Here is a 21,908-nt window from a genome sequence, read left to right on the forward strand (position 1 = left end):
CCCCTTTGCATCAGACAGGTGAAGAGTGGTCCCCACCTCACAGGATAAAGCATAGCCCCTTCTGGGGACCCCCATGAGGAGCTGTCCCTGCAGAGATGAGCCCTAATGGCCAGCAGTGGAGGTGGGGTGGGGTTTGGGGCAGGTCCCTCTGCTGGGACCTGGGCTTCCCAGCTGCCAAGCGAGGGGACACTGGACACCTCCATGAAGGCTCTGTGGAAGCAGGGGCCCTCTTGGGGTACCCTCCGATGCCCCAAAGCTACCCTGCCGCTTATCAAGCCTTACCTATTCCAGGCAGCCAAGAGCCATGCAGGCCTCCCTAGCCGCCCACCCCGCTCTGACGCCAGGGATGCTTCACTGCCAGAAGCACAAGCAGTGGCTCAGCTCACGGCCAGGCGGGGCGGGAGAGCCAGGCTTCTGACCGACACTGCCCCGGATCCAGGCACCTGCCTCCTTCCCAGGTGTGATAAATGAACAATCCGGGCAACCAAGGCATCCACTGATTGGCAGCTCCAAGATCTGGCAGATCACAGGACACAGCCAGACAGGGCTGTGACACCCCCGGGGGCCTGGTGTCCCCCCTGGAGGCCTCCCAAGTGTGCCCACGTGGGCTTTGGGGCTCTCCAGGAAGGGCCTGGTACAGTGCCCTGTGTCCTGTCCTGTGGTCCAGCCCCAAGGCTGCTGCCAAGCTGGGCCAAAGGCAGAGCTCACTGGTAGGTGAGAGGCCTGCAGTGGGTGCCCCTGGCGGCCACGGTGGGTGCCCCTGGCGACCCATGGTGGGTGCCCCTGGCGGCTGCAGGGGGTGTGCCTGGCGGCCCGCCGTGTATGCCCCTGGTGACCTGCAGTGTGTGCCCCTGGAGTCCCGCAGTGGGTGCTCCTGGAGGCCGTGGTGGGTGCCCCTGGTGGCTTGTGCTTCGTGTGATTCTTGGCCTACTGGGCACAACCCTGAACTCAGGGCTCCGTGAAGACATCTCCCCTCCCCCCCAACACATACTGGCGAGCCTGAGCTTAATGGGGACACCCAGGGCAGGGGTTGTGCCCGGGTCGGCCTCTGTCCCCCACGCAGGCAGGGGCAGCAGTGCAGACAGATCCAGGGTTCTCTCAAAGGTCCCTGGGACAGGTCAGGAGCCAGCAGGGGAATACTGCACCCGAGGGTGCCCAAGAATCTTCCAGGCTCTCTACCAGGGGGTTCCTGGAGCCAGGGCAGGGGTGTGGCTGCCACAGGCAGACCTAAGCGCTTTTGGTTCGACAAATATTGATCCCGGACGCCAGGGAAGACGGGGCTGGCTCCACCCTCACCCCAGTCCCGGCCTGGGTGTAGCTGACACCTCTGATGGGGTGGGAACATACAAGGGGAGCTAGGGCTGTTGGAGCAGGGAGGCACAGCGTCCACCTGCTACAGAGGTGATTCCTGGGTTCCCCCAGCAGTGCAGGGGCAGGGCTGGCCCCAGCAGGGCCCTGCTGCCAGGCAGACTCCTAGGCAGACTGGCTGGCGCCTGCCGCCCAGCCGTACACTGACCTCTCTGCCGGCCAGAGCCAATATTTGAGGTCAGGAGGCAAGCGACAAGTTGACGAGCTGGCCGCAGGAGCAGTGAAGGCCCCCGCCCGGCTTGCGCCCCCTCTCTGTTTCCTGTAGACAGTAGACTGGCCCTGGGGTCCAGCCTGCACAAGACGGGATGCCACCGGCCACTTCCTCACCTCTGCCTGTGTCCATGCTGCCCCATGAGGTCCCTGGCCCTCGTGCGTCTGAGCTCCTGAGGACGACCGGGCCTGTGGCAGCCGTGCAAGGACAATGACATCAACTCACGTGACACACGGGGACACTGTGGCCCGGGAGGGGACAGACTCTCCTCTGGGTGATGTGGTCTTTGACCTCCCTGGCCAAGGCCTGGGCGCTTGCTCCAGGCATGTGGTTTCCTAGTAACCACCGTGGGTGGTTGGTCACCACTGCCGGGGCCCAGGGCCTGTACTGTGACCAGTACCCCTGGAGAGGTCGGAGTGGGGGACAAGACTCTGGGAAGACAGCCTGCCCAGGCCAAGGTCGGCTGCCTCTAGTGTCAAGCACGGGGCTCCCTGGCACCACTGCCCACAGGGCAATGCGCCTGTGACTGCTGTCACTACCTGTGCCCTGCCCTGGGCAGGGTCAACCTGTACCCGCTGTCTCCACTGGGGGCTACACGGGCCCTGTCCTGGGCACCCCATTGGACCTGCCTTTGCCCAGGTGGTGCTGGGAGGGCTTCCTGGGGGTGGTGACTGGGAGAATAATCAGGAGCAACGCCGGTCACGGTCGAGAAAGGCCCAACCTTAACTCCCTGCTGCCCCGGGACTCTGGTCAGACTGTCTCCTGGCCCTGCTCTCCCAGCCCACGCAGGAAGGAAAATGTGCCTGTTTGCCCTGAGCTGCCACATTCCTGAGGTCCCTCCTGCGCCTCTCCACCCGCCCCAAGAAGCTGCACTGGGGGGTCCCGGATGCTGCCTCTGTCGCCGCCTCTGCTCTGCCCACAGCGTTCATCTCTGCCAGTCCAGGCTTTCAAGTGCAGTCCCCTGGGGAGCCTGGGGGGGCCACCGCCTGCCCACCCGCCTGCCGTGGGCTGGGTATTTTGGGGACGACCTCTAAATGAAAACAGGGCAGGAATGCTGGGAGCCGGGCGCCGAGTCCCCAAGGCTTGGGTGGGGTGCCCAGAGCTGGCAGCAAGCAAGCAGTGAGCGGGGAAAGAGGCAGAAGTTGAGGCGATGGCCCAAAGCAGCCGCTGAGAGCCAGCCGGCAGTACGGGAAGGCAGTACGGGACGGCGGGAAGGAGGGGGCGCCTGCTGGGGGGTTGTCAGAAGCAAAGTGCTGTGGGCAGGAAGACACGAACTGCCCAGCCTGCCGCCGGCCTGCTGTGCCCCTGCAAAGATCCTGGGTCTGTCTGGCCTGCCTGGCACTGCGGCTGGGGGCGGGGGCAGCTAGACCTGCGGGAGGTGCTGCATGGATCCCGCGCCATGGGCCTTGGTGGTCCCCTCTGGGTGCCAGGCCCTGTCTGTGTGTGTGTGTGGCTGACTTCTCGCAGGGCCTGAGGTCACCCATCCGGGCTGCCCCCCAGTGCTGTGGCGTTCCCCATACCCCCTGCCCCCACTGCCAGCTGCCTGTGTACCCTTCGACCCCGGGTGCCCACAGGGCAGGGCTGGACACTGTCTCAGCGATGACTGGGCTGTAGGGACTACCAGAGCCTGGACCCAGCGGCTGACGGGGAGGGCTCCCTTTGCTGCACCCTCAGACACCAAGAGCTTCCCAAGCCCTCTGCACCCCCAGAGAAGCGCGGGGTTTCCTTGAGCAGAGCCGTGCCCTGCATCTGCTGGCTGCTGTGGGAGTGCTGGGCACCAAGGCACCTGCCCAAAGCCCTGTCCGAGCTTTGGGCCACGAGGCTGAGCCAACCCCACGGGTCCCCACCAGTTCCACTCAGAGCCCCAAGGGTGGGCACTGCGGTGAACCAGAGAAGCGGGCATTGTCCACTGGCTGCACGGAGTGCCTGTGGCAGCGGGCAGGCCACCCCCACCCGGGGGCTGCTGGGGCACAGGCAGTTATCCCCCCACCGGGTGGCCCCACACAATGGCGCCTTGTGCAGCCTGTTGGGACAGTCACCACGCTGGCCCATCAGCCCTGCATCACCAGGGACTTGGGACTAACGGGCACAGCAGCTGCCCATGGTGGGGCACTCCTGGGACAGGAGCAAGGACCGCTGCTTTCACCAGCTCTGGGCACGCGGAGGGGCAGCAGGAGCCCTGGGCACCCTCGGGGTGCCACCCCCAACCTACCCTGGAGCCCTTCTCATGAATATCAAATCCTTCACCTTGAATTCATAGATCTTCATCTCCATCCTCCGTACCTGCTCTGCCACCGCTGACTGAGAGGGCACCAGCAACAGAGTAAAGCCTCAGAAACCCGGGGCAGAGCCATGCCGGGGGCAGAGCTGGTCCAGGGGCAGAGCCAGGCTGGGCACAGAGACAGGCAAGGGGCAGAGCCGGGCGAAGGGCAGAGCCATGCCAGGGGCAGAGCCAGGTAAGGGGCAGAGCTGGTCCAGGGGCAGAGCCAGGCCAGGGGCAGAGCCATGCCAGGGGCAGGGCCAGGTAAGGGGCAGAGCCATGCCAGGGGCAGAGCCGGGCCAGGGGCAGAGCCCAACTGGGGGCATCCTGGGGGTTCTCCCGCAGTCGGCCATGTACAGTCCAGGCAGTTCCTTCCTCCCACAGAGCGGGAGCTCAGGACGCCATAGGCATAGCAGCCTGCCTGGACCTGGACGCTGAAGCTGGGGTCCTTGGGACCCCAATCCCCAATGCTGCCCTGCCTGGGATAGCCTGGAGCAGCATTCCCACAGGCCAGGGAGGGTATTTTTAGCCATGTTAAGAATAGCCGAGGGCAGGGCAGTGGGAAAGGATCGGCCTGGGCCTCAACCCCCAGGCCAGGCTTGGGGCTCCCGGGGCCCAGGAGCCGCCCCCATCCAGCTCAGGGGTGAGTCCCCAGCCAGATCCATCAACCTCCACATCCACTGCTCTAGAAAGCCAGAAAAGTGGGGAGCTCTGAGGCCCTGGCGGGGGGCCAGAGGCAGGGTCAGCCATGCGCTGTGCGGCAGTATTACCCGGGATTGTCCCCAGCCCCTGCACCTGAGAGACCTCCCGTCAGACCTGCCCCCTACGTTCCGACTAATAGCCCTGCTGGCCACTGTCTCTGCCCAGCGGGGGTGGGGCTCCAAGGCGGCCAGGCCTGCAAGGGATGCAGAGTGTACACAGTTGGCACTCAGTGAAGACAGAGAATCCAGAAAGCCCAGCGTGTGCCGCGATGAATGGGGCAGTTTTCTGTCCAGTCCTCGCCACACACCAGCCCTGGGCACCCCACAGGTCCTCCCTCAGCCCCTGCAGCAGCTCCTCCCAGGCAGAAACTGGCCAAGCAGGGCGATCAGGGCGGTGGGCGCGGCTGGTGGGGGGTGCGGCTGGTGGCCTTGGCAGCTGCCCCTTCCCACACGGGCTGAGTTCAGACCCCATCACCCGCCACCCAGACCCTGGTGGTCATTGACCGCTTACTGAGGTGCCCTCTGGGTGCCAGCTGCCCAGCAAGCCGGGTCTCAGACACCACTGCCAGCACCTGGCCCCCACTTCCTTTCCCGGTTCCGAGGTTCCTCTCCCCTCTCGCCCCACAGCTCTGCCCAAGCCAGGCCTGCCCTGGAATTCAGTCATCCGTCAGCTCATTCTACTCTGCACGGTGAGCCCCTGCTGCGTGCCAGCTGCCCGAGCCTGCGACGACCCCAGGCCCTGACCCCCGTCAACCCCGGGGCTGGAGGGGGAGAGAGCCGGCAGAGCCTGAGGGGGCTGTGTGAGGGCTGATGTCGCCGAGAAGGGCTGGCGGGACCTCCCATGCCAGCAGACAGAGCGGACACGGAGGCCGAGACGCCGGCCTGGTGGGCCATCGGGGCGGGGGGCTTGGTCCTGCAGCCTGGCTCAGTCCCTCCCAAGTCTCCCATCTTGAATGCGGATTCTCTCAAAGCATTTACCAACCCTGGCCCAGTGCCCCTGGCAGGCATTTGCCAAGTGGCTGAGCGACTGAGTGAATGAATGATTTACTCCCAAAGGTTTCTGGATCGCGCAAGCTCAGGGGAGCTGTGGGGCAACGAAGAGAGGGGATCCCACCAGCACCCCACGACACGCCTAGCTCATGCATGTACCCCCACCATCATCTCATTGTCTGCCCTCTGGCCAGGTGGGGTTCCGGAAGGACACGGAGCAGGCAAAGGCCCCTCCTGGGTCCCCTGCTTTCCCACCTGTCTGCGTGCGTCTTTGTTCGCTGTGAAGGTGGAGCCAGCTCACGGGGTGGGGCGTGACAGACAGCAGCGGGCACCGGGGCATCTGGTCCTGGACCTGCGGCTCTGTGCCTCATGGGCACCATGACCCTGTTGGGCTGCTGGGTGGTGCTGCTCTGTGCCCCCCTCGCCGGGTCCTCAGGAGCAGAAGGGACGGCGAAGGCCAGGGCTGCTGGCTATCCCTGGACACACAGGCATCTCTCCCGGGAGACCAGCTAAGAGGAAGCACCCCGTATCTGCAGTGACGGGACAGCTTTGGGTTCACAGCCAAGCCGCCAAGCAGGTACAGTGTGGCCCTGCCTGGCCTCCCTCCCTGTCCGCTGACCTCCATCCTGGCGGGCATGCTTGGTGGATCGCCCTGTTAGTCCTTCACCCACAGGGGTGCACCCTTGGTGCTGGACCCGTGTCCATCTCCACGGCACCCTGCAGGAGATGTGTGCTCCCCTGCCTCCTCACTCCCCTTCATTCCGCCGACACGGCCTTTCCAGAGCCTTCCAGAGCCAGAACCTCAGCGTGGGCAGTGACAGGCTGGCCAGGAGCACCTTGGCCATGAGTGGGTGTAGAGGGGGCCGCAGTGGCTAAAAGAGGCAGGGAGTCGGGGGAACTGTCTGGAAAGTTGAACTTGAGTGAAGGGAGTAGGCAAGCTCAGGCCATCCCATCAAATCTACACTTGATCTTAGCCAAAAGGGGCCCAGTGTGCTCTGAAATACCCCATGGTTGGGCCCTGTCCGCACCGCCCCCCATGCCCAGTCCAGCACCCACTCCAGCAGGAGACCTGGGGTCATGCAGAATTCACAGGGATCACTGAGGCTGGGAGAGGGCAGCCAGGGCAGACATGGCCAGCAGGCCTGCCCCCGGGGCCCAGAAGGAGGACCACCTCAGCTGGCCCCGCCCAGCCAGGCACCCACGGCACGCCCCAGCAGAGGCAACCCCAAGGGCTCTGACAACACCACCACAGTGGACACCCCCAGGTCCAGGAAGCCACCCCCTTCCCCATACGGGGCTCTGGCTGGCAGCCCCTGCCCTGGGCCTCTCACGGCCAAGGCTGTCCAGCTGGGCCTTCCTGACCTGGGCACAGAAGGCATGGGTTCAGCCAGCACAGATGCAGGGCAGGAGGAAGGGTCTGCACCCACCTGGGAGACCCGGAAGCAGCGCCTGGCTCCGGCCGGGCCCCAGCACTTGTCCACGTGGCCATTTGGGCAGTGAACCAACACACGGACAACCCCTCTCTCTGTAACTCTGCCTTTAAAATAAATCGATAAAATATTTTTAGTGTGGAAGCTGTGGGGCCTTGGGAAGAGCTTGCTATATCATTTCCTTCATTTTTTCCCCGTTTATTTGGAGAAACAGAATGCAAGGCAGTGCCTGGTCACTCCTCAAACGCTGAGCTGGGTCCCACATCTAGGCCCCCGCATGTCTCCAAGGACACGAGACATGCGCACCGGGTGGTGTGCACACTGCTAGGGCAATGCCACCCTCTCTCCCATCACTGCCGGCTGGAGCAGGGCCCTGGGCGCAGGCCCCCCAATGTGGAGGCAGCGTGAGGGCAGTGCGGCTTGAGGACAGAAACGCCAGAGCAGTCATCAGGGGCCAGAGCCCCTGGACTGGCAGGCAGGACCCTCTCCTGTCCCGGATGCCCATCCCTGCTGGTGGGAAGCAGGGCTGGTGTAGGAGCTGAGGGCCCCTCAGAGGCCGCGGAGGAAGCCCAGAGCTCCCCGAGACCTGACCTTACAACCTGGTTGACCTTGGCCGTTGTCCAGGGCCATCGGGTTCTCCAGAGCCCCCGTCTTTGGTGCCCCAGCTCCCCCAGCAGCCGCCCGCTCGCTGCCCAGCTGGCCGCCTGGAAGCCAGGACTGCGTGTGCACGCTGTTCCATTTTTTGAATTCTTGAGGAGTGAGAGCAGCCTGGGGCTGTCAAGGGCTCACTGTTTGCGGGGGCCGGCCCGGCGGGTAGAGAGGGTCAGCTATTGTCCGGGGCCGGCTGCGGGGCTGCAGGAATGTGCCAGAACACTGGCCTGCGTGGCGCAGGCCCAGCGCGCAGCCTTGATGTGCACACACAAGCCAGCAGCATGGCCACATCTGTGGACCAGTCAGTCTCTGGGCTGTGCGGGGTCTAGGGTGGCAGGGAGTGGACCCAGCAGGGCCTGGAGAAGCAGCCTCAACGCTGAGGGACGTGGCTCACACCCAGGCAGGCTGCTCTGACTCAGTGGGGAGGGATTGCGGACACTTCATGTTGCCTGAGACCCACGGCCATGGCTTGGGACCTCATCCCCAAAGAGCCACTGTGCCTGCATCTGGAGGTACTCTGGTGTCCGCTGCACAGTGGGAGCCTAGAGCAGGCCAGCTCACCAGCGTTCCGGGAATGGTTCCTTAAGACTCGGGAGTTTGGGGCATCGCTTGGCGTGCCCCTGTGTCTCGGTGCATTCTGGGCTCATGTCCTGGCAGCTGACTGCAGATGCCCACCACGCAGGCAGCAGAGGCGGCTCAAGGACTGCGCTCTTGTCACTCCCGGGGGAGACCTGCACGGAGCTCCCGACTCCTGGCCTCGCCCTGGCCCAGCCCTGCAGCGTCCGGGCGCCTGGGAGCGCAGTGGCAGAGGGCGGCTCTCGTGCCTGCTTCTCTAGGTCTCGCTCTCTCTGTCGTTCTGCCTCTCAAACAAAATAGACAAATAGCTTTAAGCTCCCCAGGCATAGCTCGCACGGCTTCCTCCCAGCGTGTATGTTCCATGGGCTCTCGGAAGGCCCTCCGAGCCTGCATTTCAAAATCTCCTGGCTCCGTGCTCGCTTCGGCAGCACATATTCTAAAGCTGCTGGCACCAAAGTAAGCTCATCTCCTCCTTCCCTTTGCCACCCGCTTTGCGGAGAGCCCTCTTAGCAGCTTGGGCTGGGGGCTGACGCGCTCACCCCCGTCCAGGGTACGGGCACTGGGTCCCGTAGAGCTGGCACAAGAGATAGGCTACGAGAGGGTCCGTGGCTTCTCTGGCCTTTGTCTCCAGCCAGTAAGCACCGAGCACTTCCCCACACTGCCCTGACCCTGGAGCAAGAAGGGGTTGGGAAGCCACAGCCTACAGCGGCCCTGGGGACAGGAGGACCACGGGACAAAGAGAAGGCAGGTGGGGACGTGGCCCACGGTGGAAATGGACAGCCACACACACAGCACTCGCCTCAAGTGTCGGTCACTCAGGGGACTGGGGACAGGTGTGCAGGGACCCTGCGCGTATCCCCAGCTTCTCCGGGGTTGTGGGGGCGGAAGTGCTCTGAAAGTGACCCTGTGTGTGCCCAGGGACACAATGGCTACATTTGGGATTATGTCCTGTTTCTGCCTTGACATCGCGCCTGGCCCTGCTCTGTCCCAGCTGGCACACCACTCCCGGGCTTGGCTGACATGCCCACACCATATGCGCTGCTCACCTGCCAGTGGCTGAGCCCGAGTGGCCACCTCGCCAAGCTCTCGTAACACTGCCCTTTTGTAGCCATGACCCCTGAGCACGGTAGTGATGTTGCTGTTAGCCATTGTGAATCTCTTCCGGTGGCTGGCTCAGAAAGCAAACTGGAGAGCTATCATGAGAGGGGCACAGCACAGCATGCGCAGGGATGCTGGGGGGGACAGGGGTGACTGGCCATGGACGGTCCCAGGAGGACGGGCATGGCAGCAGAGCAGGCTACACTGGGGACTTGGCTAACCCAGGCAGGTGTCACAGGCGCTCAGTAAGCAGAGCTTCCCCCCTCCCCCCGTGCATGTGACCACTCCGGCCCCTCCCCTCCCCTTTCCTGTTCTCACCTAGCCCAGCACAAGCTCTTCCGAGCAGCCCCTGGCATCGGTGGCACGAGGGAGGACCATATGAGCAAAGCATGTGGATGAGTGTGCAAGGCCACGTGCGGGCTGCACGTGGGTCAGGAGGCAGTGGGGCTGGAGGACTCGTCCCATTCGTAGCACGGGCCGCTGGAGTGCTGATGGACCGAGGGAGGGCCCAGAAGCCTGCTAAGCACACTGCAACCAGCCGCTTTTCGGCTCCAGCCCCATCTGCAGGCCGCTCTGGGCGCACCTGCCATGACAGCCATGGCAGCCTCGGCCAGGGGAGCGACCACCCAGGGCACATGGCTTGGCGGTGCTGTGCCAGTCGGCATGGGGTCCAGTCTCCCACTACACCACAGCTGGGCAGACCTGTCTACGCAGCCACAGGAAACTCACCTCCCAGCAGGGATGGGCCCGTCCATAGGGCAGATCCAGTGTGCCCGCCCTGTCCCAGGCTCTGAGCGACCCAGAAAGGCCACGCATCTGCCCAAGCCCAGCGGACACAGCCAGTGCCCTGTGCACTGCCTTCTATTCCTGCACGCGTGGGTGCATGCCCACGTGGCTGGATGGGCGGAAGGATGAGTGGGTGGGCGGACAGAGGGAGGAGTGTGTCCGGGCTGGGAGAGGGGCTTGCTGAATGCTGGCACCACCGGGGCCTGCGTGCCTCCTGATGAGTGCGGTGACCCTGGTCAGCTGCCTGGCTCAGGGGCCGGGGTCTGCCCGGGCCAAGCGCCTGGCTTGAGGGGGCTGCTCTGAGAGCTCCCTCCACGGGCGGACCCCTCCCCCAGTGCTGCCAGCGCCAGCCAGCGGGACCCCTTCCCAGCGCGGGGTGGGGCTGGATCCGTGCAAGCGCTGAAACCCCCTTCGGGACGGAAAGCACCTGGGGAATTCTCTAGAATCGACTTTATTTTGCCAACAACAGAGGTTCACGTTGTACACAAATGGTCAGAGGAGAATTTGCCTGCCTCACTGTGGCGTCGCTGCCCGAGCACCCAGCCCACTGCCCGGGAGGAGAGTGCCCTCCTTGCCGTGGGGGCATCCTTGTCCCCGGGACAACAAGCCTTGCTGGAGGAGACCCTGCCGGGGTCTGCAGTGGAGGGCGGAGGTCACCCAGGGCTGTGCTGACCAACTCCTGGGCTCCTGTCTTGGTGCCGTCCCCGTGTGGATGGGGATTGTCTTCCCTGTATCCCAGTCCTGTGCTGTGTCCATACAGATAAAGGCTTCCAGGGGTGGCAGACATCTCCTACCCCACATCCCCCTGTCACCCACTTCGCAGCCACCAGGCTACATCCACGCACGCTTCTGCTGCAGGTGCCTCCCCGGGGACTGTCACACTACTGGTGCCTGCCCGCTGAGGTTAGACAGGGTCACCCAGCGGCTGGCGCTTCTGCAGTTAGAACTGCTACCACGCTCACCCATGAGATCCTCAGGACACCTGGGCAGCCATGGAAGCTGCTTGATGGAGACGCTTCAGCCCAGGTGCCAGGGAAGCAGATGGAAGATACTGGTCAATTCTCACCTGGTTCTAGAAAACTCCGGAACGCAGGTTCTGTGCCCTCCAGACAGTGTTGCCAACAACTGAAGGTACCGTTACTTCTCACAAAGATCGATTGGGAAGGCACCCCCCGGGGGGCTGGCTTGGCCATGCCCTCCTCTTCCCCTTTTGCCATCTTCCCTTCCTTCCCTCCTCCTCCTCCAGCAAGGAGAGGAGGGAACAGCAAGCTCCCAGCAAGGTGGAAGGAAGGCTGGCCTTGAGTGGCCCTGGGGACAGCAAGCTTGCTACAGTCAAGAAGCCTGGGTGGGCAGGTTGGCTGCCCTAGGACCCCTGCCCTGGCTTTCCCCCAACCCCAGGCTTCCCCAGCTCCCCCGTGTGCCTCATCAGAGCCAACGCCGTGGACCCAACCTACACACTGGCTGGCATTGGGAGAAGCTGGCTTCCAGAACATTCCATGGCCTACCACACAGTCTGTCCTCCCCCACCCCCATTTTCCATGCCCATGCAGACCACCCCACCGCTGAGGCAGCTTCTTGAAACCACAGGAGCTCCTGGGAGAAGGGGGCGTTCCAGCTGCACTCCTCCCCTGGCATCACCAGGCCTGGGTCACAGATGCGTTCAGGGAACATGGGGTAACAAATCTACAGCAAGAACAGCGCAAGGGCTGTGGCGTGCAGGAGTCATCCCGAAGTCCGTGGGAAGACACGGGGTCCAGCAGACCGCACACCGTGGGGCTGGCTGGGGCTGTAGCAATCTAAGGCTCTGTCTGCAGCACTGACATGCACATGGGAGCCGGTGCGAGTCCCGGCTACCCCGCTTCCGGCCCAACTCGCTGCTTGTGGCCTGGGAAAGCAGCAGAGGATGGTCCCAGTCCTTGGGCTCCCGCAACCACGTAGGAGGCCCAGATGGAGCTCCTGGCTCCTGGCTTTGGAAGGCGGCTGCAGTGACCTGGCGCAGTGGGGCACCTGGTGCTGTCCGCAGCTTCGTCCTGGGGCTCTGCCCTTGGCGATGGCACCCACTCTTCTATTTGGGCTTCTCTTGCACCCGAGCTCTCTCACGTGGCGGCCAGCGCCGTGCAGGACCTGAAGGCAGTGATGCTGATGCTGTGCAGCTAAAGCTGCGAGCACCTGTTGGTTCCCTGCGTGTCCCCAGGGGTTGGTATATCCAACACCCAGTGGGGCACAGGGAGCTCAGCCTGTGGGGGAGACCGGGAGGCCAGGATGCCAGAAGCCCTGGGGCCCACCTCCCCGCCATCCACAGACCCTGCCTGGCCACCAGCCACCCCAGGTCCCTGGCGAGCAGCGTGTCAGTGAGTGTGCCACCTTGAGGTCACAGCCTTGAGGTCACATCCATCCTCGATGCACACACACACACACAGGTGCACACATGTGCAGTCCCTCCCTTGTGGGATGGCTCCCACTGATGGGCTGTCACCCCCCGAAAGTTTCCAGTGGAGCGCCAGACAAGCAGGTGAGTCGCTAGGCTGTGGTGTCCTCTGCTGTGGCGTCCATGGTCTGGAAGGACCCCGAGGGCAGGGCCCAGCACGGTGGTGCTGCAGATAAAGTTGAGACCTGTGGTGTCAGCATCCCATGTGAGCACCGTTTCAAGTCTTGGCTGCTCCACTTCCGATCCGATTTCCTGCTTCTGGTCTGGGAAAGCGGGAGAGCAGGATGGAGCTCCTGGCTCCTGGCTGCAGCCTGGCCCTGACCTGCCCATTGCAGCCACCTGGGGAACAAACCTCTCTCTCTGCCTTTCAAACAAATAAATAATTCTCTTATTTAAAAGATTTATTTGTTTTTATTGGAATAGCCAGTTTACAGAGGGAAAGAGAGAAAGATTTGTCTGCTGGTTCACTCCCCAAGTGGCTGCAATGACAGGAGCTGAGCCGACCTGAAGCCAGGAGCCAGGAGCTTCTTCCACATCTCCCACGTGGGTGCAGGGTCCCAAGGCTTTGCGCCGTCCTCGACTGCTTTCCCAGCCACAAGCAGGGAGCTGGATGGGAAGTGGAGCTGCCAGGACACGAATCACTGGTGCCATACAAGATGCCAGTGCTTGCAGGTAGAGAATTAGCCAACCGAGCCAGCCCCATCAAATACACAATTCTTTGAACAAGAATATCCCATGATCAGCACAAATCACTGTCCACTGATTCTACAACATCGCCACACTGCCTATCACGTGATCTCAAAGCTCCCTCCAAGGATGGAGTCACGCCTGTCGCCTGGGATTCCTGCAGCTACTTTGTTGCAGAGAGCCCCTCCAAGGTAGGTCATGGCCAGTTTTACCACTTTCAGTTCTGTGACCTGGGATCTGGGAAAACCTTTCCTGCAGGACCTGCCTCCCAACCCGAACCAACCAATCTCCTGCTGTACCTGCCTCTTAGTCCGAACCAACCAATCAGTGGCTCCCAGGTGTGTTCTGGGGCCTGGAGCAGGGCTCGGCTTGTCACCCTGTTTGTCAGGTGCCAGCTCCGAAACTCGAACCCAGACCGCACGCCACACAGCGTTCCTGAGCAGGGAGTCAGCCAGCTGGCTTGCCCCAGCCTGGCCAATTAAGCCAGCTGCTAAATTGCTAGTTTGCAAAACATGTGCGGGCTGCGGTGAGGACAGAGGTGGACAGCAGGGTGGGAGCTCCGGCTGGAAGCACCCCAGACAGCTGTGGTCCCCCAGGCTGCGGCAGCCATTCCCACTTAAAAGGAACCCCAGATCCATTTCCCTCGTTCTCCTCCTCAGTGGCTGTCTAATGAGATGATGTCAGAGTGGAAAATAAATAGACAAGGAGCTGGAGAAATAGATCAAGAGATAATCAGAGCCCGGGGCTCCAAACTCCCACCCGGAGCTGGAGAGGGTGCCGGCTGAGGACGCCCCCACACCCGCAGAGGCTGGGAGGCGGGGCACCCAGAGGATGCAGCCCCAGCCGTGCCCTGCAGGCACCGCCCGCTGTGCGTAGGCACAGCCAGCAAGGAGCGCATGGGGCTGCAGGCTTGGGAGTGTGTTCAGCCTGTGCCCAAGGCGGGCATTGCTCCTGGCACGAGACCCAAGGTGGAGGACTCTTGAGTGTTCGCCCCTCCCTGGGAGATAGGTTGGACAGGAAGATCCCAGGGCGGAACAGCTGGAACCAGGATCCCTGATGGCCACTGCTGTTCCCACTGCTGTTCCCACTGCTGTTCCCCGGGGCTCCGGCCAGCTCCAGCAGCACAGCCGGTTGGAGGACACAGCTGCGCTGCGCTCCAAGCACATGCACGGGGCTATGGGGACCCCAGGACCCACCTCGGGGCTCTGAGCCCAGGTCATGCCTGAGCCTGCCTGAACCTCACCCTCTGCCAGGAGGGGAGCCCGCGTCCTCAGCCTCTGCTGACCCAGCACGCTAGCATCCCGGCTCTCTGCCCAGGGCCTCTCTGTGGCTCCTGGGGAAATGCAAGCTTGACCACACCCGGACCCTGACCCCTAACCCTAATGGGACACATGCGCCTGCTACCCTAGGACTGCCTCACCTCCCCGTGACGTCCCGCACTGCCCACTCCTCCACCCACGCCACCCTGCTTCCATTCCCTGGGCACAAATCCGTATTTCTCTGACAAGATGGTGAGCTCCATTCAGCCCAGCATGCACCCTCGGTTGTGGTCCCCAGAGCAGTGCCCAGAACACAGAGGGTGAGGAATCAAGTGAGGTTGCTTCTGAACCGTCGGCTGTGCTGCTCTGCACCCCTGGCTGTGGGCATGTGGGCACAAGGCTGGGTGAGGGACAGACATGGGATGGGCCGAGAGGACAGGTCCAGGGTGAGCTCCAGGGTGCGGGGGCCCTGAGCTTGCTACAACCAGAGGGCTGTGAACCCATGTTCTCATAAAGTCCTGCTACCACTGGGGTCCATTTTTAATTTAAAAACACACTAGGGTAGGGCCCAGCGGTGTGACCTGGCGGCTAAAGTCCTTGCCTTGAACGCACCAGGATCCCATATGGGCGCCAGTCTAATCCCAGCAGCTCTACTTCCCATCCAGCTCCCTGCTTGTGGCCTGGGAAAGCAGTCGAGGACGGCCCAAAGCCTTGGGACCCGGCACCCGTGTGGGAGACCTGGAGGAGGCTCCTGGCTCCTGGCTTCGGACTGGTGTAGCACCGGCCATTGTGCTCATTTGGGGAGTGATTCATCAGATGGAAAATCTTCCTCTCTGTCTCTCCTCCTCTCTGTACATCTGACTTTGTAACAAAAAATAAATAAATCTTAAAAAAAAAAAAAAAAACAGGGGAGGGCCAGTGCTGTAGTACAGTGGTAAAATCTCTGCCCACTGTGCCAGCTTCCTATGTGGCACCGGTTCAAGTCCCAGCTGCTCCACTTCCCATCCAGTTGCCTGCTAATACACCTGGGAAAACAGCAGAGGATGCCCTAAGTGCTTGGGCCCTGCACCACGTGGAAGTCTGAAGCAGCTCCTGGCATCAGCCTGGCCGAGCCCCGGCCATTGTAGCCAAGCAGCTGGAAGATCCGTCTGTCTCTTACTTGCCCATCTGGCTTAGGTGTAGGTGGAAATGCCTAAATATTTAAATACATCTCCAGATATTCCTGTTAAGGATGATGTTTATCTCATTGCAGCTTTCCATATTTTCAAAATACATGTACGATCAGAAATGAAAAAAACATTGCTCTTAAACGTGTTTAAAATATGAGGAAAAAGGAAAGTGAGGGCCCAGCGGCGTGGCCTAGCAGCTAAAAGTTCTCACCTTGCACGCCCGGGATCCCATATGGGCGCCGGTTCTAATCCCAGCAGCCCCGCTTCCCATCCAGCTCCCTGCTTGTGGCCTGGGAAGGCAGTGGAGGACGGCCCAAAGCCTTGGGACCCTGCACCCGCGTGGGAGATCTGGAAGAAGTTCCTGGCTCCTGGCTTCAGATCGGCATAGCATCGGCCGTTGCACTCACTTGGGGAGTGAATCATCAGACGGAAGATCTTCCTCTCTGTCTCTCCTCTCTGTATATCTCACTTTGCAATAAAAATAAATAAATCTTAAAAAAAAAAAAAAAGGAAGCTGCAATTGTCTTTGGGAAATGAATATGCTGGTAACCCACAGGGTGATTCACATCAGGTTTACAAGTGGTTGTCCCAGCATAAAACACTGCTCTTCCCAACATGTGCTGTGTGTGCTGTGTGCTGTATGCTCTGTGCTGTGTGCTGTGTGTGCTGTGTGTGCTGTGTGCTGTGTGTGCTGTGTGCTGTGTGTGCTGTGTGTGCTGTGTGTGCTGTGTGTGCTGTATGTGCTGTGTGCTGTGTGCTGTGTGCTGTGTGTGCTGTGTGTGCTGTATGCTCTGTGCTGTGTGCTGTGTGTGCTGTGTGCTGTGTGTGCTGTGTGTGCTGTGTGTGCTGTATGCTCTGTGCTGTGTGCTGTGTGTGCTGTGTGTGCTGTGTGCTGTGTGTGCTGTGTGCTGTGTGCTGTGTGCTCTGTGTGCTGTGTGTGCTGTGTGCTGTATGTGCTGTGTGTGCTGTGTGTGCTGTGTGCTGTGTGTGCTCTGTGTGCTGTGTGTGCTGTGTGCTCTGTGTGCTGTGTGTGCTGTGTGCTGTGTGTGCTGTGTGTGCTGTGTGCTGTGTGCTGTGTGCTGTGTGTGCTGTGTGTGCTGTATGCTCTGTGCTGTGTGCTGTGTGTGCTGTGTGCTGTGTGTGCTGTGTGCTGTGTGTGCTGTGTGCTGTGTGTGCTGTGTGCTCTGTGTGCTGTGTGCTGTGTGTGCTGTGTGCTGTGTGCTGTGTGCTGTGTGTGCTGTGTGTGCTGTGTGTGCTGTGTGTGCTGTGTGTGCTGTGCTGTGTGTGCTGTGTGCTGTGTGCTGTGTGTGCTGTGTGCTGTGTGTGCTGTGTGTGCTGTGTGCTGTGTGTGCTGTGTGCTCTGTGCTGTGTGCTGTGTGTGCTGTGTGTGCTGTGCTGTGCTGTGCTGTGTGCTGTGTGTGCTGTGTGCTGTGTGTGCTGTGTGCTGTGTGTGCTGTATGCTCTGTGCTGTGTGTGCTGTGTGTGCTGTGTGCTGTGTGCTGTGTGCTGTGTGTGCTGTGTGTGCTGTGTGTGCTGTGTGTGCTGTGTGCTGTGTGCTGTGTGTGCTGTGTGTGCTGTGTGTGCTGTGTGCTGTGTGTGCTGTGTGTGCTGTGTGCGCTGTGTGTGCTGTGTGTGCTGTGTGCTGTGTGTGCTGTGTGTGCTGTGTGCTGTGTGCTGTGTGCTGTGTGTGCTGTGTGTGCTGTGTGTGCTGTGTGCGCTGTGTGTGCTGTGTGTGCTGTGTGCTGTGTGTGCTGTGTGCTGTGTGCTGTGCTGTGTGTGCTGTGTGCTGTGTGTGCTGTGTGCTGTGTGTGCTCTGTGTGCTGTGTGCTGTGTGTGCTGTGTGCTGTGTGTGCTGTGTGCTGTGTGTGCTGTTGCTTGTGCTGTGCTGTGCTGTGTGTGTGCTGTGCTGTGTGTGCTGTGTGCTGTGTGTGCTGTGTGCTGTGTGCTGTGTGTGCTGTGTGCTGTGTGCTGTGCTGTGTGTGCTGTGTGTGCTGTGTGCTGTGTGCTGTGTGTGCTGTGTGTGCTGTGTCTGTGCTGTGTGCTGTGTGTGCTGTGTGTGCTGTGTGTGCTGTGTGTGCTGTGTGTGCTGTGTCTGTGCTGTGCTGTGCTGTGTGTGCTGTGTGCTGTGTGCTGTGTGTGCTGTGTGTGCTGTGTGTGCTGTGTGCTGTGTGTGCTGTGTGTGCTGTGTGTGCTGTGTGCTGTGTGTGCTGTGCTGTGTGCTGTGTGCTGTGTGCTGTGTGTGCTGTGTGCTGTGTGTGCTGTGTGTGCTGTGTGCTGTGTGTGCTGTGTGCTGTGTGCTGTGTGTGCTGTGTGCTGTGTGTGCTGTGCTCTGTGTGCTGTGTGTGCTGTGTGCTGTGCTGTGTGTGCTGTGTGCTGTGTGCTGTGTGCTGTGTGTGCTGTGTGTGCTGTGTGTGCTGTGCTGTGTGCTGTGTGTGCTGTGCTGTGTGTGCTGTATGCTCTGTGCTGTGTGCTGTGTGCTGTGTGCTGTGTGTGCTGTGTGTGCTGTGTGCTGTGTGCTGTGTGTGCTGTGTGCTGTGTGCTGTGTGTGCTGTGTGTGCTGTATGCTCTGTGCTGTGTGCTGTGTGCTGTGTGTGCTGTGTGTGCTGTGTGTGCTGTGTGCTGTGTGTGCTGTGTGTGCTGTGTGTGCTTTGCTGTGCTGTGTGCTGTGTGCTGTATGCTCTGTGCTGTGTGCTGTGTGTGCTGTGTGTGCTGTGTGTGCTGTGTGCTGTGTGTGCTGTGTGTGCTGTGTGCTGTGTGTGCTGTATGCTCTGTGCTGTGTGCTGTGTGCTGTGTGCTGTGTGTGCTGTGTGTGCTGTGTGCTGTGTGCTGTGTGTGCTGTGTGCTGTGTGCTGTGTGTGCTGTGTGTGCTGTGTGCTCTGTGCTGTGTGCTGTGTGTGCTGTGTGCTGTGTGTGCTGTGTGTGCTGTGTGCTGTGTGCTGTGTGCTGTGTGTGCTTGTGCTGTGCTGTGTGCTGTGTGCTGTGTGTGCTGTGTGTGCTGTGTGTGCTGTGTGCTGTGTGTGCTGTGTGCTGTGTGTGCTGTGTGCTGTGTGTGCTGTGTGCTGTGTGTGCTGTGTGTGCTGTGTGCTGTGTGCTGTGTGTGTGTGCTGTGTGTGCTGTGTGTGCTGTGTGCTGTGTGCTGTGTGTGCTGTGTGCTGTGTGCTGTGTGTGCTGTGTGTGCTGTGTGTGCTGTATGCTCTGTGCTGTGTGCTGTGTGTGCTGTGTGTGCTGTGTGTGCTGTGTGCTCTGTGTGCTGTGTGTGCTGTGTGCTGTGTGCTCTGTGTGCTGTGTGTGCTGTGTGCTGTGTGCTCTGTGTGCTGTGTGTGCTGTGTGTGCTGTGTGCTGTGTGTGCTGTGTGCTGTGTGTGCTGTGTGTGCTGTGTGTGCTGTGTGCTGTGTGTGCTGTGTGTGCTGTGTGTGCTGTGTGCTGTGTGCTGTGTGTGCTGTGTGCTGTGCTGTGTGCTGTGTGCTGTGTGTGCTGTTGTCTGTGCTGTGCTGTGTGTGCTGTTGCTGTGCTGTGTGCTGTGCTGTGTGTGCTGTATGCTCTGTGCTGTGTGCTGTGTGTGCTGTGTGTGCTGTGTGTGCTGTGTGTGCTGTGTGCTGTGTGTGCTGTGTGCTGTGTGCTGTGTGTGCTGTGTGCTGTGTGTGCTGTGTGTGCTGTGTGCTGTGTGTGCTGTGTGTGCTGTGTGTGCTGTGTGCTGTGTGTGCTGTGTGTGCTGTGTGTGCTGTGTGCTGTGTGTGCTGTGTGTGCTGTGTGCTGTGTGTGCTGTGTGTGCTGTGTGTGCTGTGTGCTGTGTGCTCTGTGTGCTGTGTGTGCTGTGTGTGCTGTGTGTGCTGTGTGCTGTGTGCTGTGTGTGCTGTGTGTGCTGTGCTGTGTGCTGTGTGTGCTGTGTGTGCTGTATGCTCTGTGCTGTGTGCTGTGTGTGCTGTATGCTCTGTGCTGTGTGCTGTGCTGTGTGTGTGTGCTGTGTGCTGTGTGTGCTGTGTGCTGTGTGTGCTGTGTGCTGTGTGCTGTGTGTGCTGTGTGCTGTGTGCTGTGTGTGCTGTGTGTGCTGTGTGCTGTGTGTGCTGTGTGTGCTGTGTGCTGTGTGCTGTGTGTGCTGTGTGTGCTGTATGCTCTGTGCTGTGTGCTGTGTGTGCTGTGTGTGCTGTGTGTGCTGTGTGCTGTGTGTGCTGTGTGCTGTGTGCTGTGTGTGCTGTGTGTGCTGTGTGTGCTGTGTGCTGTGTGCTGTGTGTGCTGTGTGTGCTGTGTGCTGTGTGCTGTGTGTGCTGTGTGTGCTGTATGCTCTGTGCTGTGTGCTGTGTGCTGTGTGTGCTGTGTGCTGTGTGTGCTGTGTGTGCTGTGTGCTGTGTGTGCTGTGTGTGCTGTGTGTGCTGTATGCTCTGTGCTGTGTGCTGTGTGCTGTGTGTGCTGTGTGTGCTGTGTGTGCTGTGTGCTGTGTGCTGTGTGTGCTGTGTGCTGTGTGCTGTGTGTGCTGTGTGTGCTGTGTGCTGTGTGTGCTGTGTGTGCTGTGTGTGCTGTGTGCTGTGTGTGCTGTGTGCTGTGTGTGCTGTGTGTGCTGTGTGCTGTGTGTGCTGTGTGTGCTGTGTGCTGTGTGCTGTGTGTGCTGTATGCTCTGTGCTGTGTGCTGTGTGCTGTGTGTGCTGTGTGTGCTGTATGCTCTGTGCTGTGTGCTGTGTGCTGTGTGTGCTGTGTGCTGTGTGTGCTGTGTGTGCTGTGTGCTGTGTGTGCTGTGTGTGCTGTGTGTGCTATATGCTCTGTGCTGTGTGCTGTGTGCTGTGTGTGCTGTGTGTGCTGTGTGTGCTGTGTGTGCTGTGTGCTGTGTGCTGTGTGTGCTGTGTGCTGTGTGTGCTGTGTGCCTGTGTGGCTGTGTGTGTCTATGCGTGCTGTGTGCACATTGGCTGTCATAGTGGGGCAGGCCACACACGGTCACGGAAGAGCGGAGAATTGAGGACAGCTGTGTCCTATGCAGTGTCTACGCGACTCGGCCCTCCCTTGGACATCAGCACGGATGCCCAACCACAGGGCCGCCCATGGTTGAAGCCAGGTGCCCCCATGTCATAGGACTGGCCAGGGGTGTTGAAGCGGGGCATCGGGGCCTGAGGGGTGAGGAGGAGCGGGTCCCATGGGAAGGGACACGGCAGTACCCGTGAGGGTGGCAGTGGGCGAGGACGGCCCAGGAGGAGGAGCAGGCCAGAGCTAGGATGACAGCTCAAGCATCCTCCTCCCATGTCCCGGCTCAGATCCTTGTCCCCGCGGCCCCCGTGTCCAGCCAGGAGGTGCTGCTTCCCTAAACCAAAAGCCCGGCGGAAGGACACGGGCTGAGTTTGGGGTCCACATTCGAGTCCCAGCTAGAGTCCAGTTCTGGCCCCACACCCTGGGGATGGACCACAGCAATGCTCCCACCGTAGTGCTCCAAGTTCAAAGCCAGGAGGTACACGGACAGAGCCCTGAGGCTGTACCCCTCCCCCCAACCTGTCCCCACTAACCTCACTCGTCCCCACCGACCTCAACTGTCCAACTAAGTCCTTCCCTTCACTTTTAGGCCACACCCCCCAAAACCACCTCTGGTTTCCTTCTGCTGTGTGAGCTCCTGGGGACCAATGTCAGTTCTTGGCGTGCCCTCTCCGTGACAAACCATGCCCCTCAGCCCCAGGACCGGGGACCTATCTGTGGCCAACAGCCACCCAGGCACCTCCTCAACCAGCCACCCAGGGGCAAGTGGCTTCTGCTCTGAAAGGCACCCAGGTGTGCCCCAGAATGAGACGTGGTCTCGTGGCGGGGAGCTGGCTGTGGCACCTGCTGTTGCTTCGGCAACAGTCACTGTGTTTCCTAACCATGTGGATGCAGCCTCGTTTCGGTGCGTTAAACCCACCAACTCCTGGAGTTCGCTCCTGAGGGTCCCTGTAGCGGAGCAGGTGGACGTCCACAGGGGCTGCCCCTCCACCTCTGTCCCCGGCAGTAGGCCTGAGCCCCTGTGTCCGGGGGTGGGGAAGGCTTCAGGTAGCTGTCACCCAACCCAGGGTCTCCCGGCAGGAACTGCAATCACACATCTCCCTGCTCCGCCCAGCCCTGTTGAAAATAAAGAAAAATGACCAAGTTTCTTCTCATTTCCTCCCTCCTCTTCCTCTCTCTTTCCAAGAATCTGGATCCCCCCATCATTCAACGCTGCAGCTCCCTCGACGAGACGCACGCCCTGGGAGAGCCCGGAGCCAGCTGCCACCCCAGCTGCACGCTCGGCTCTGGTGCAATGCTCTGCAGGAGGGGCCAGCCCCCGAGGCAGGTTGGGCCAGTCAC

The sequence above is a fragment of the Ochotona curzoniae genome, unplaced genomic scaffold (assembly GCF_017591425.1).
Source record: "Ochotona curzoniae isolate NIBS_2020 unplaced genomic scaffold, NIBS_Ocur_1.0 scaffold_4937, whole genome shotgun sequence".
Taxonomy (NCBI): Eukaryota; Metazoa; Chordata; class Mammalia; order Lagomorpha; family Ochotonidae; genus Ochotona; species Ochotona curzoniae.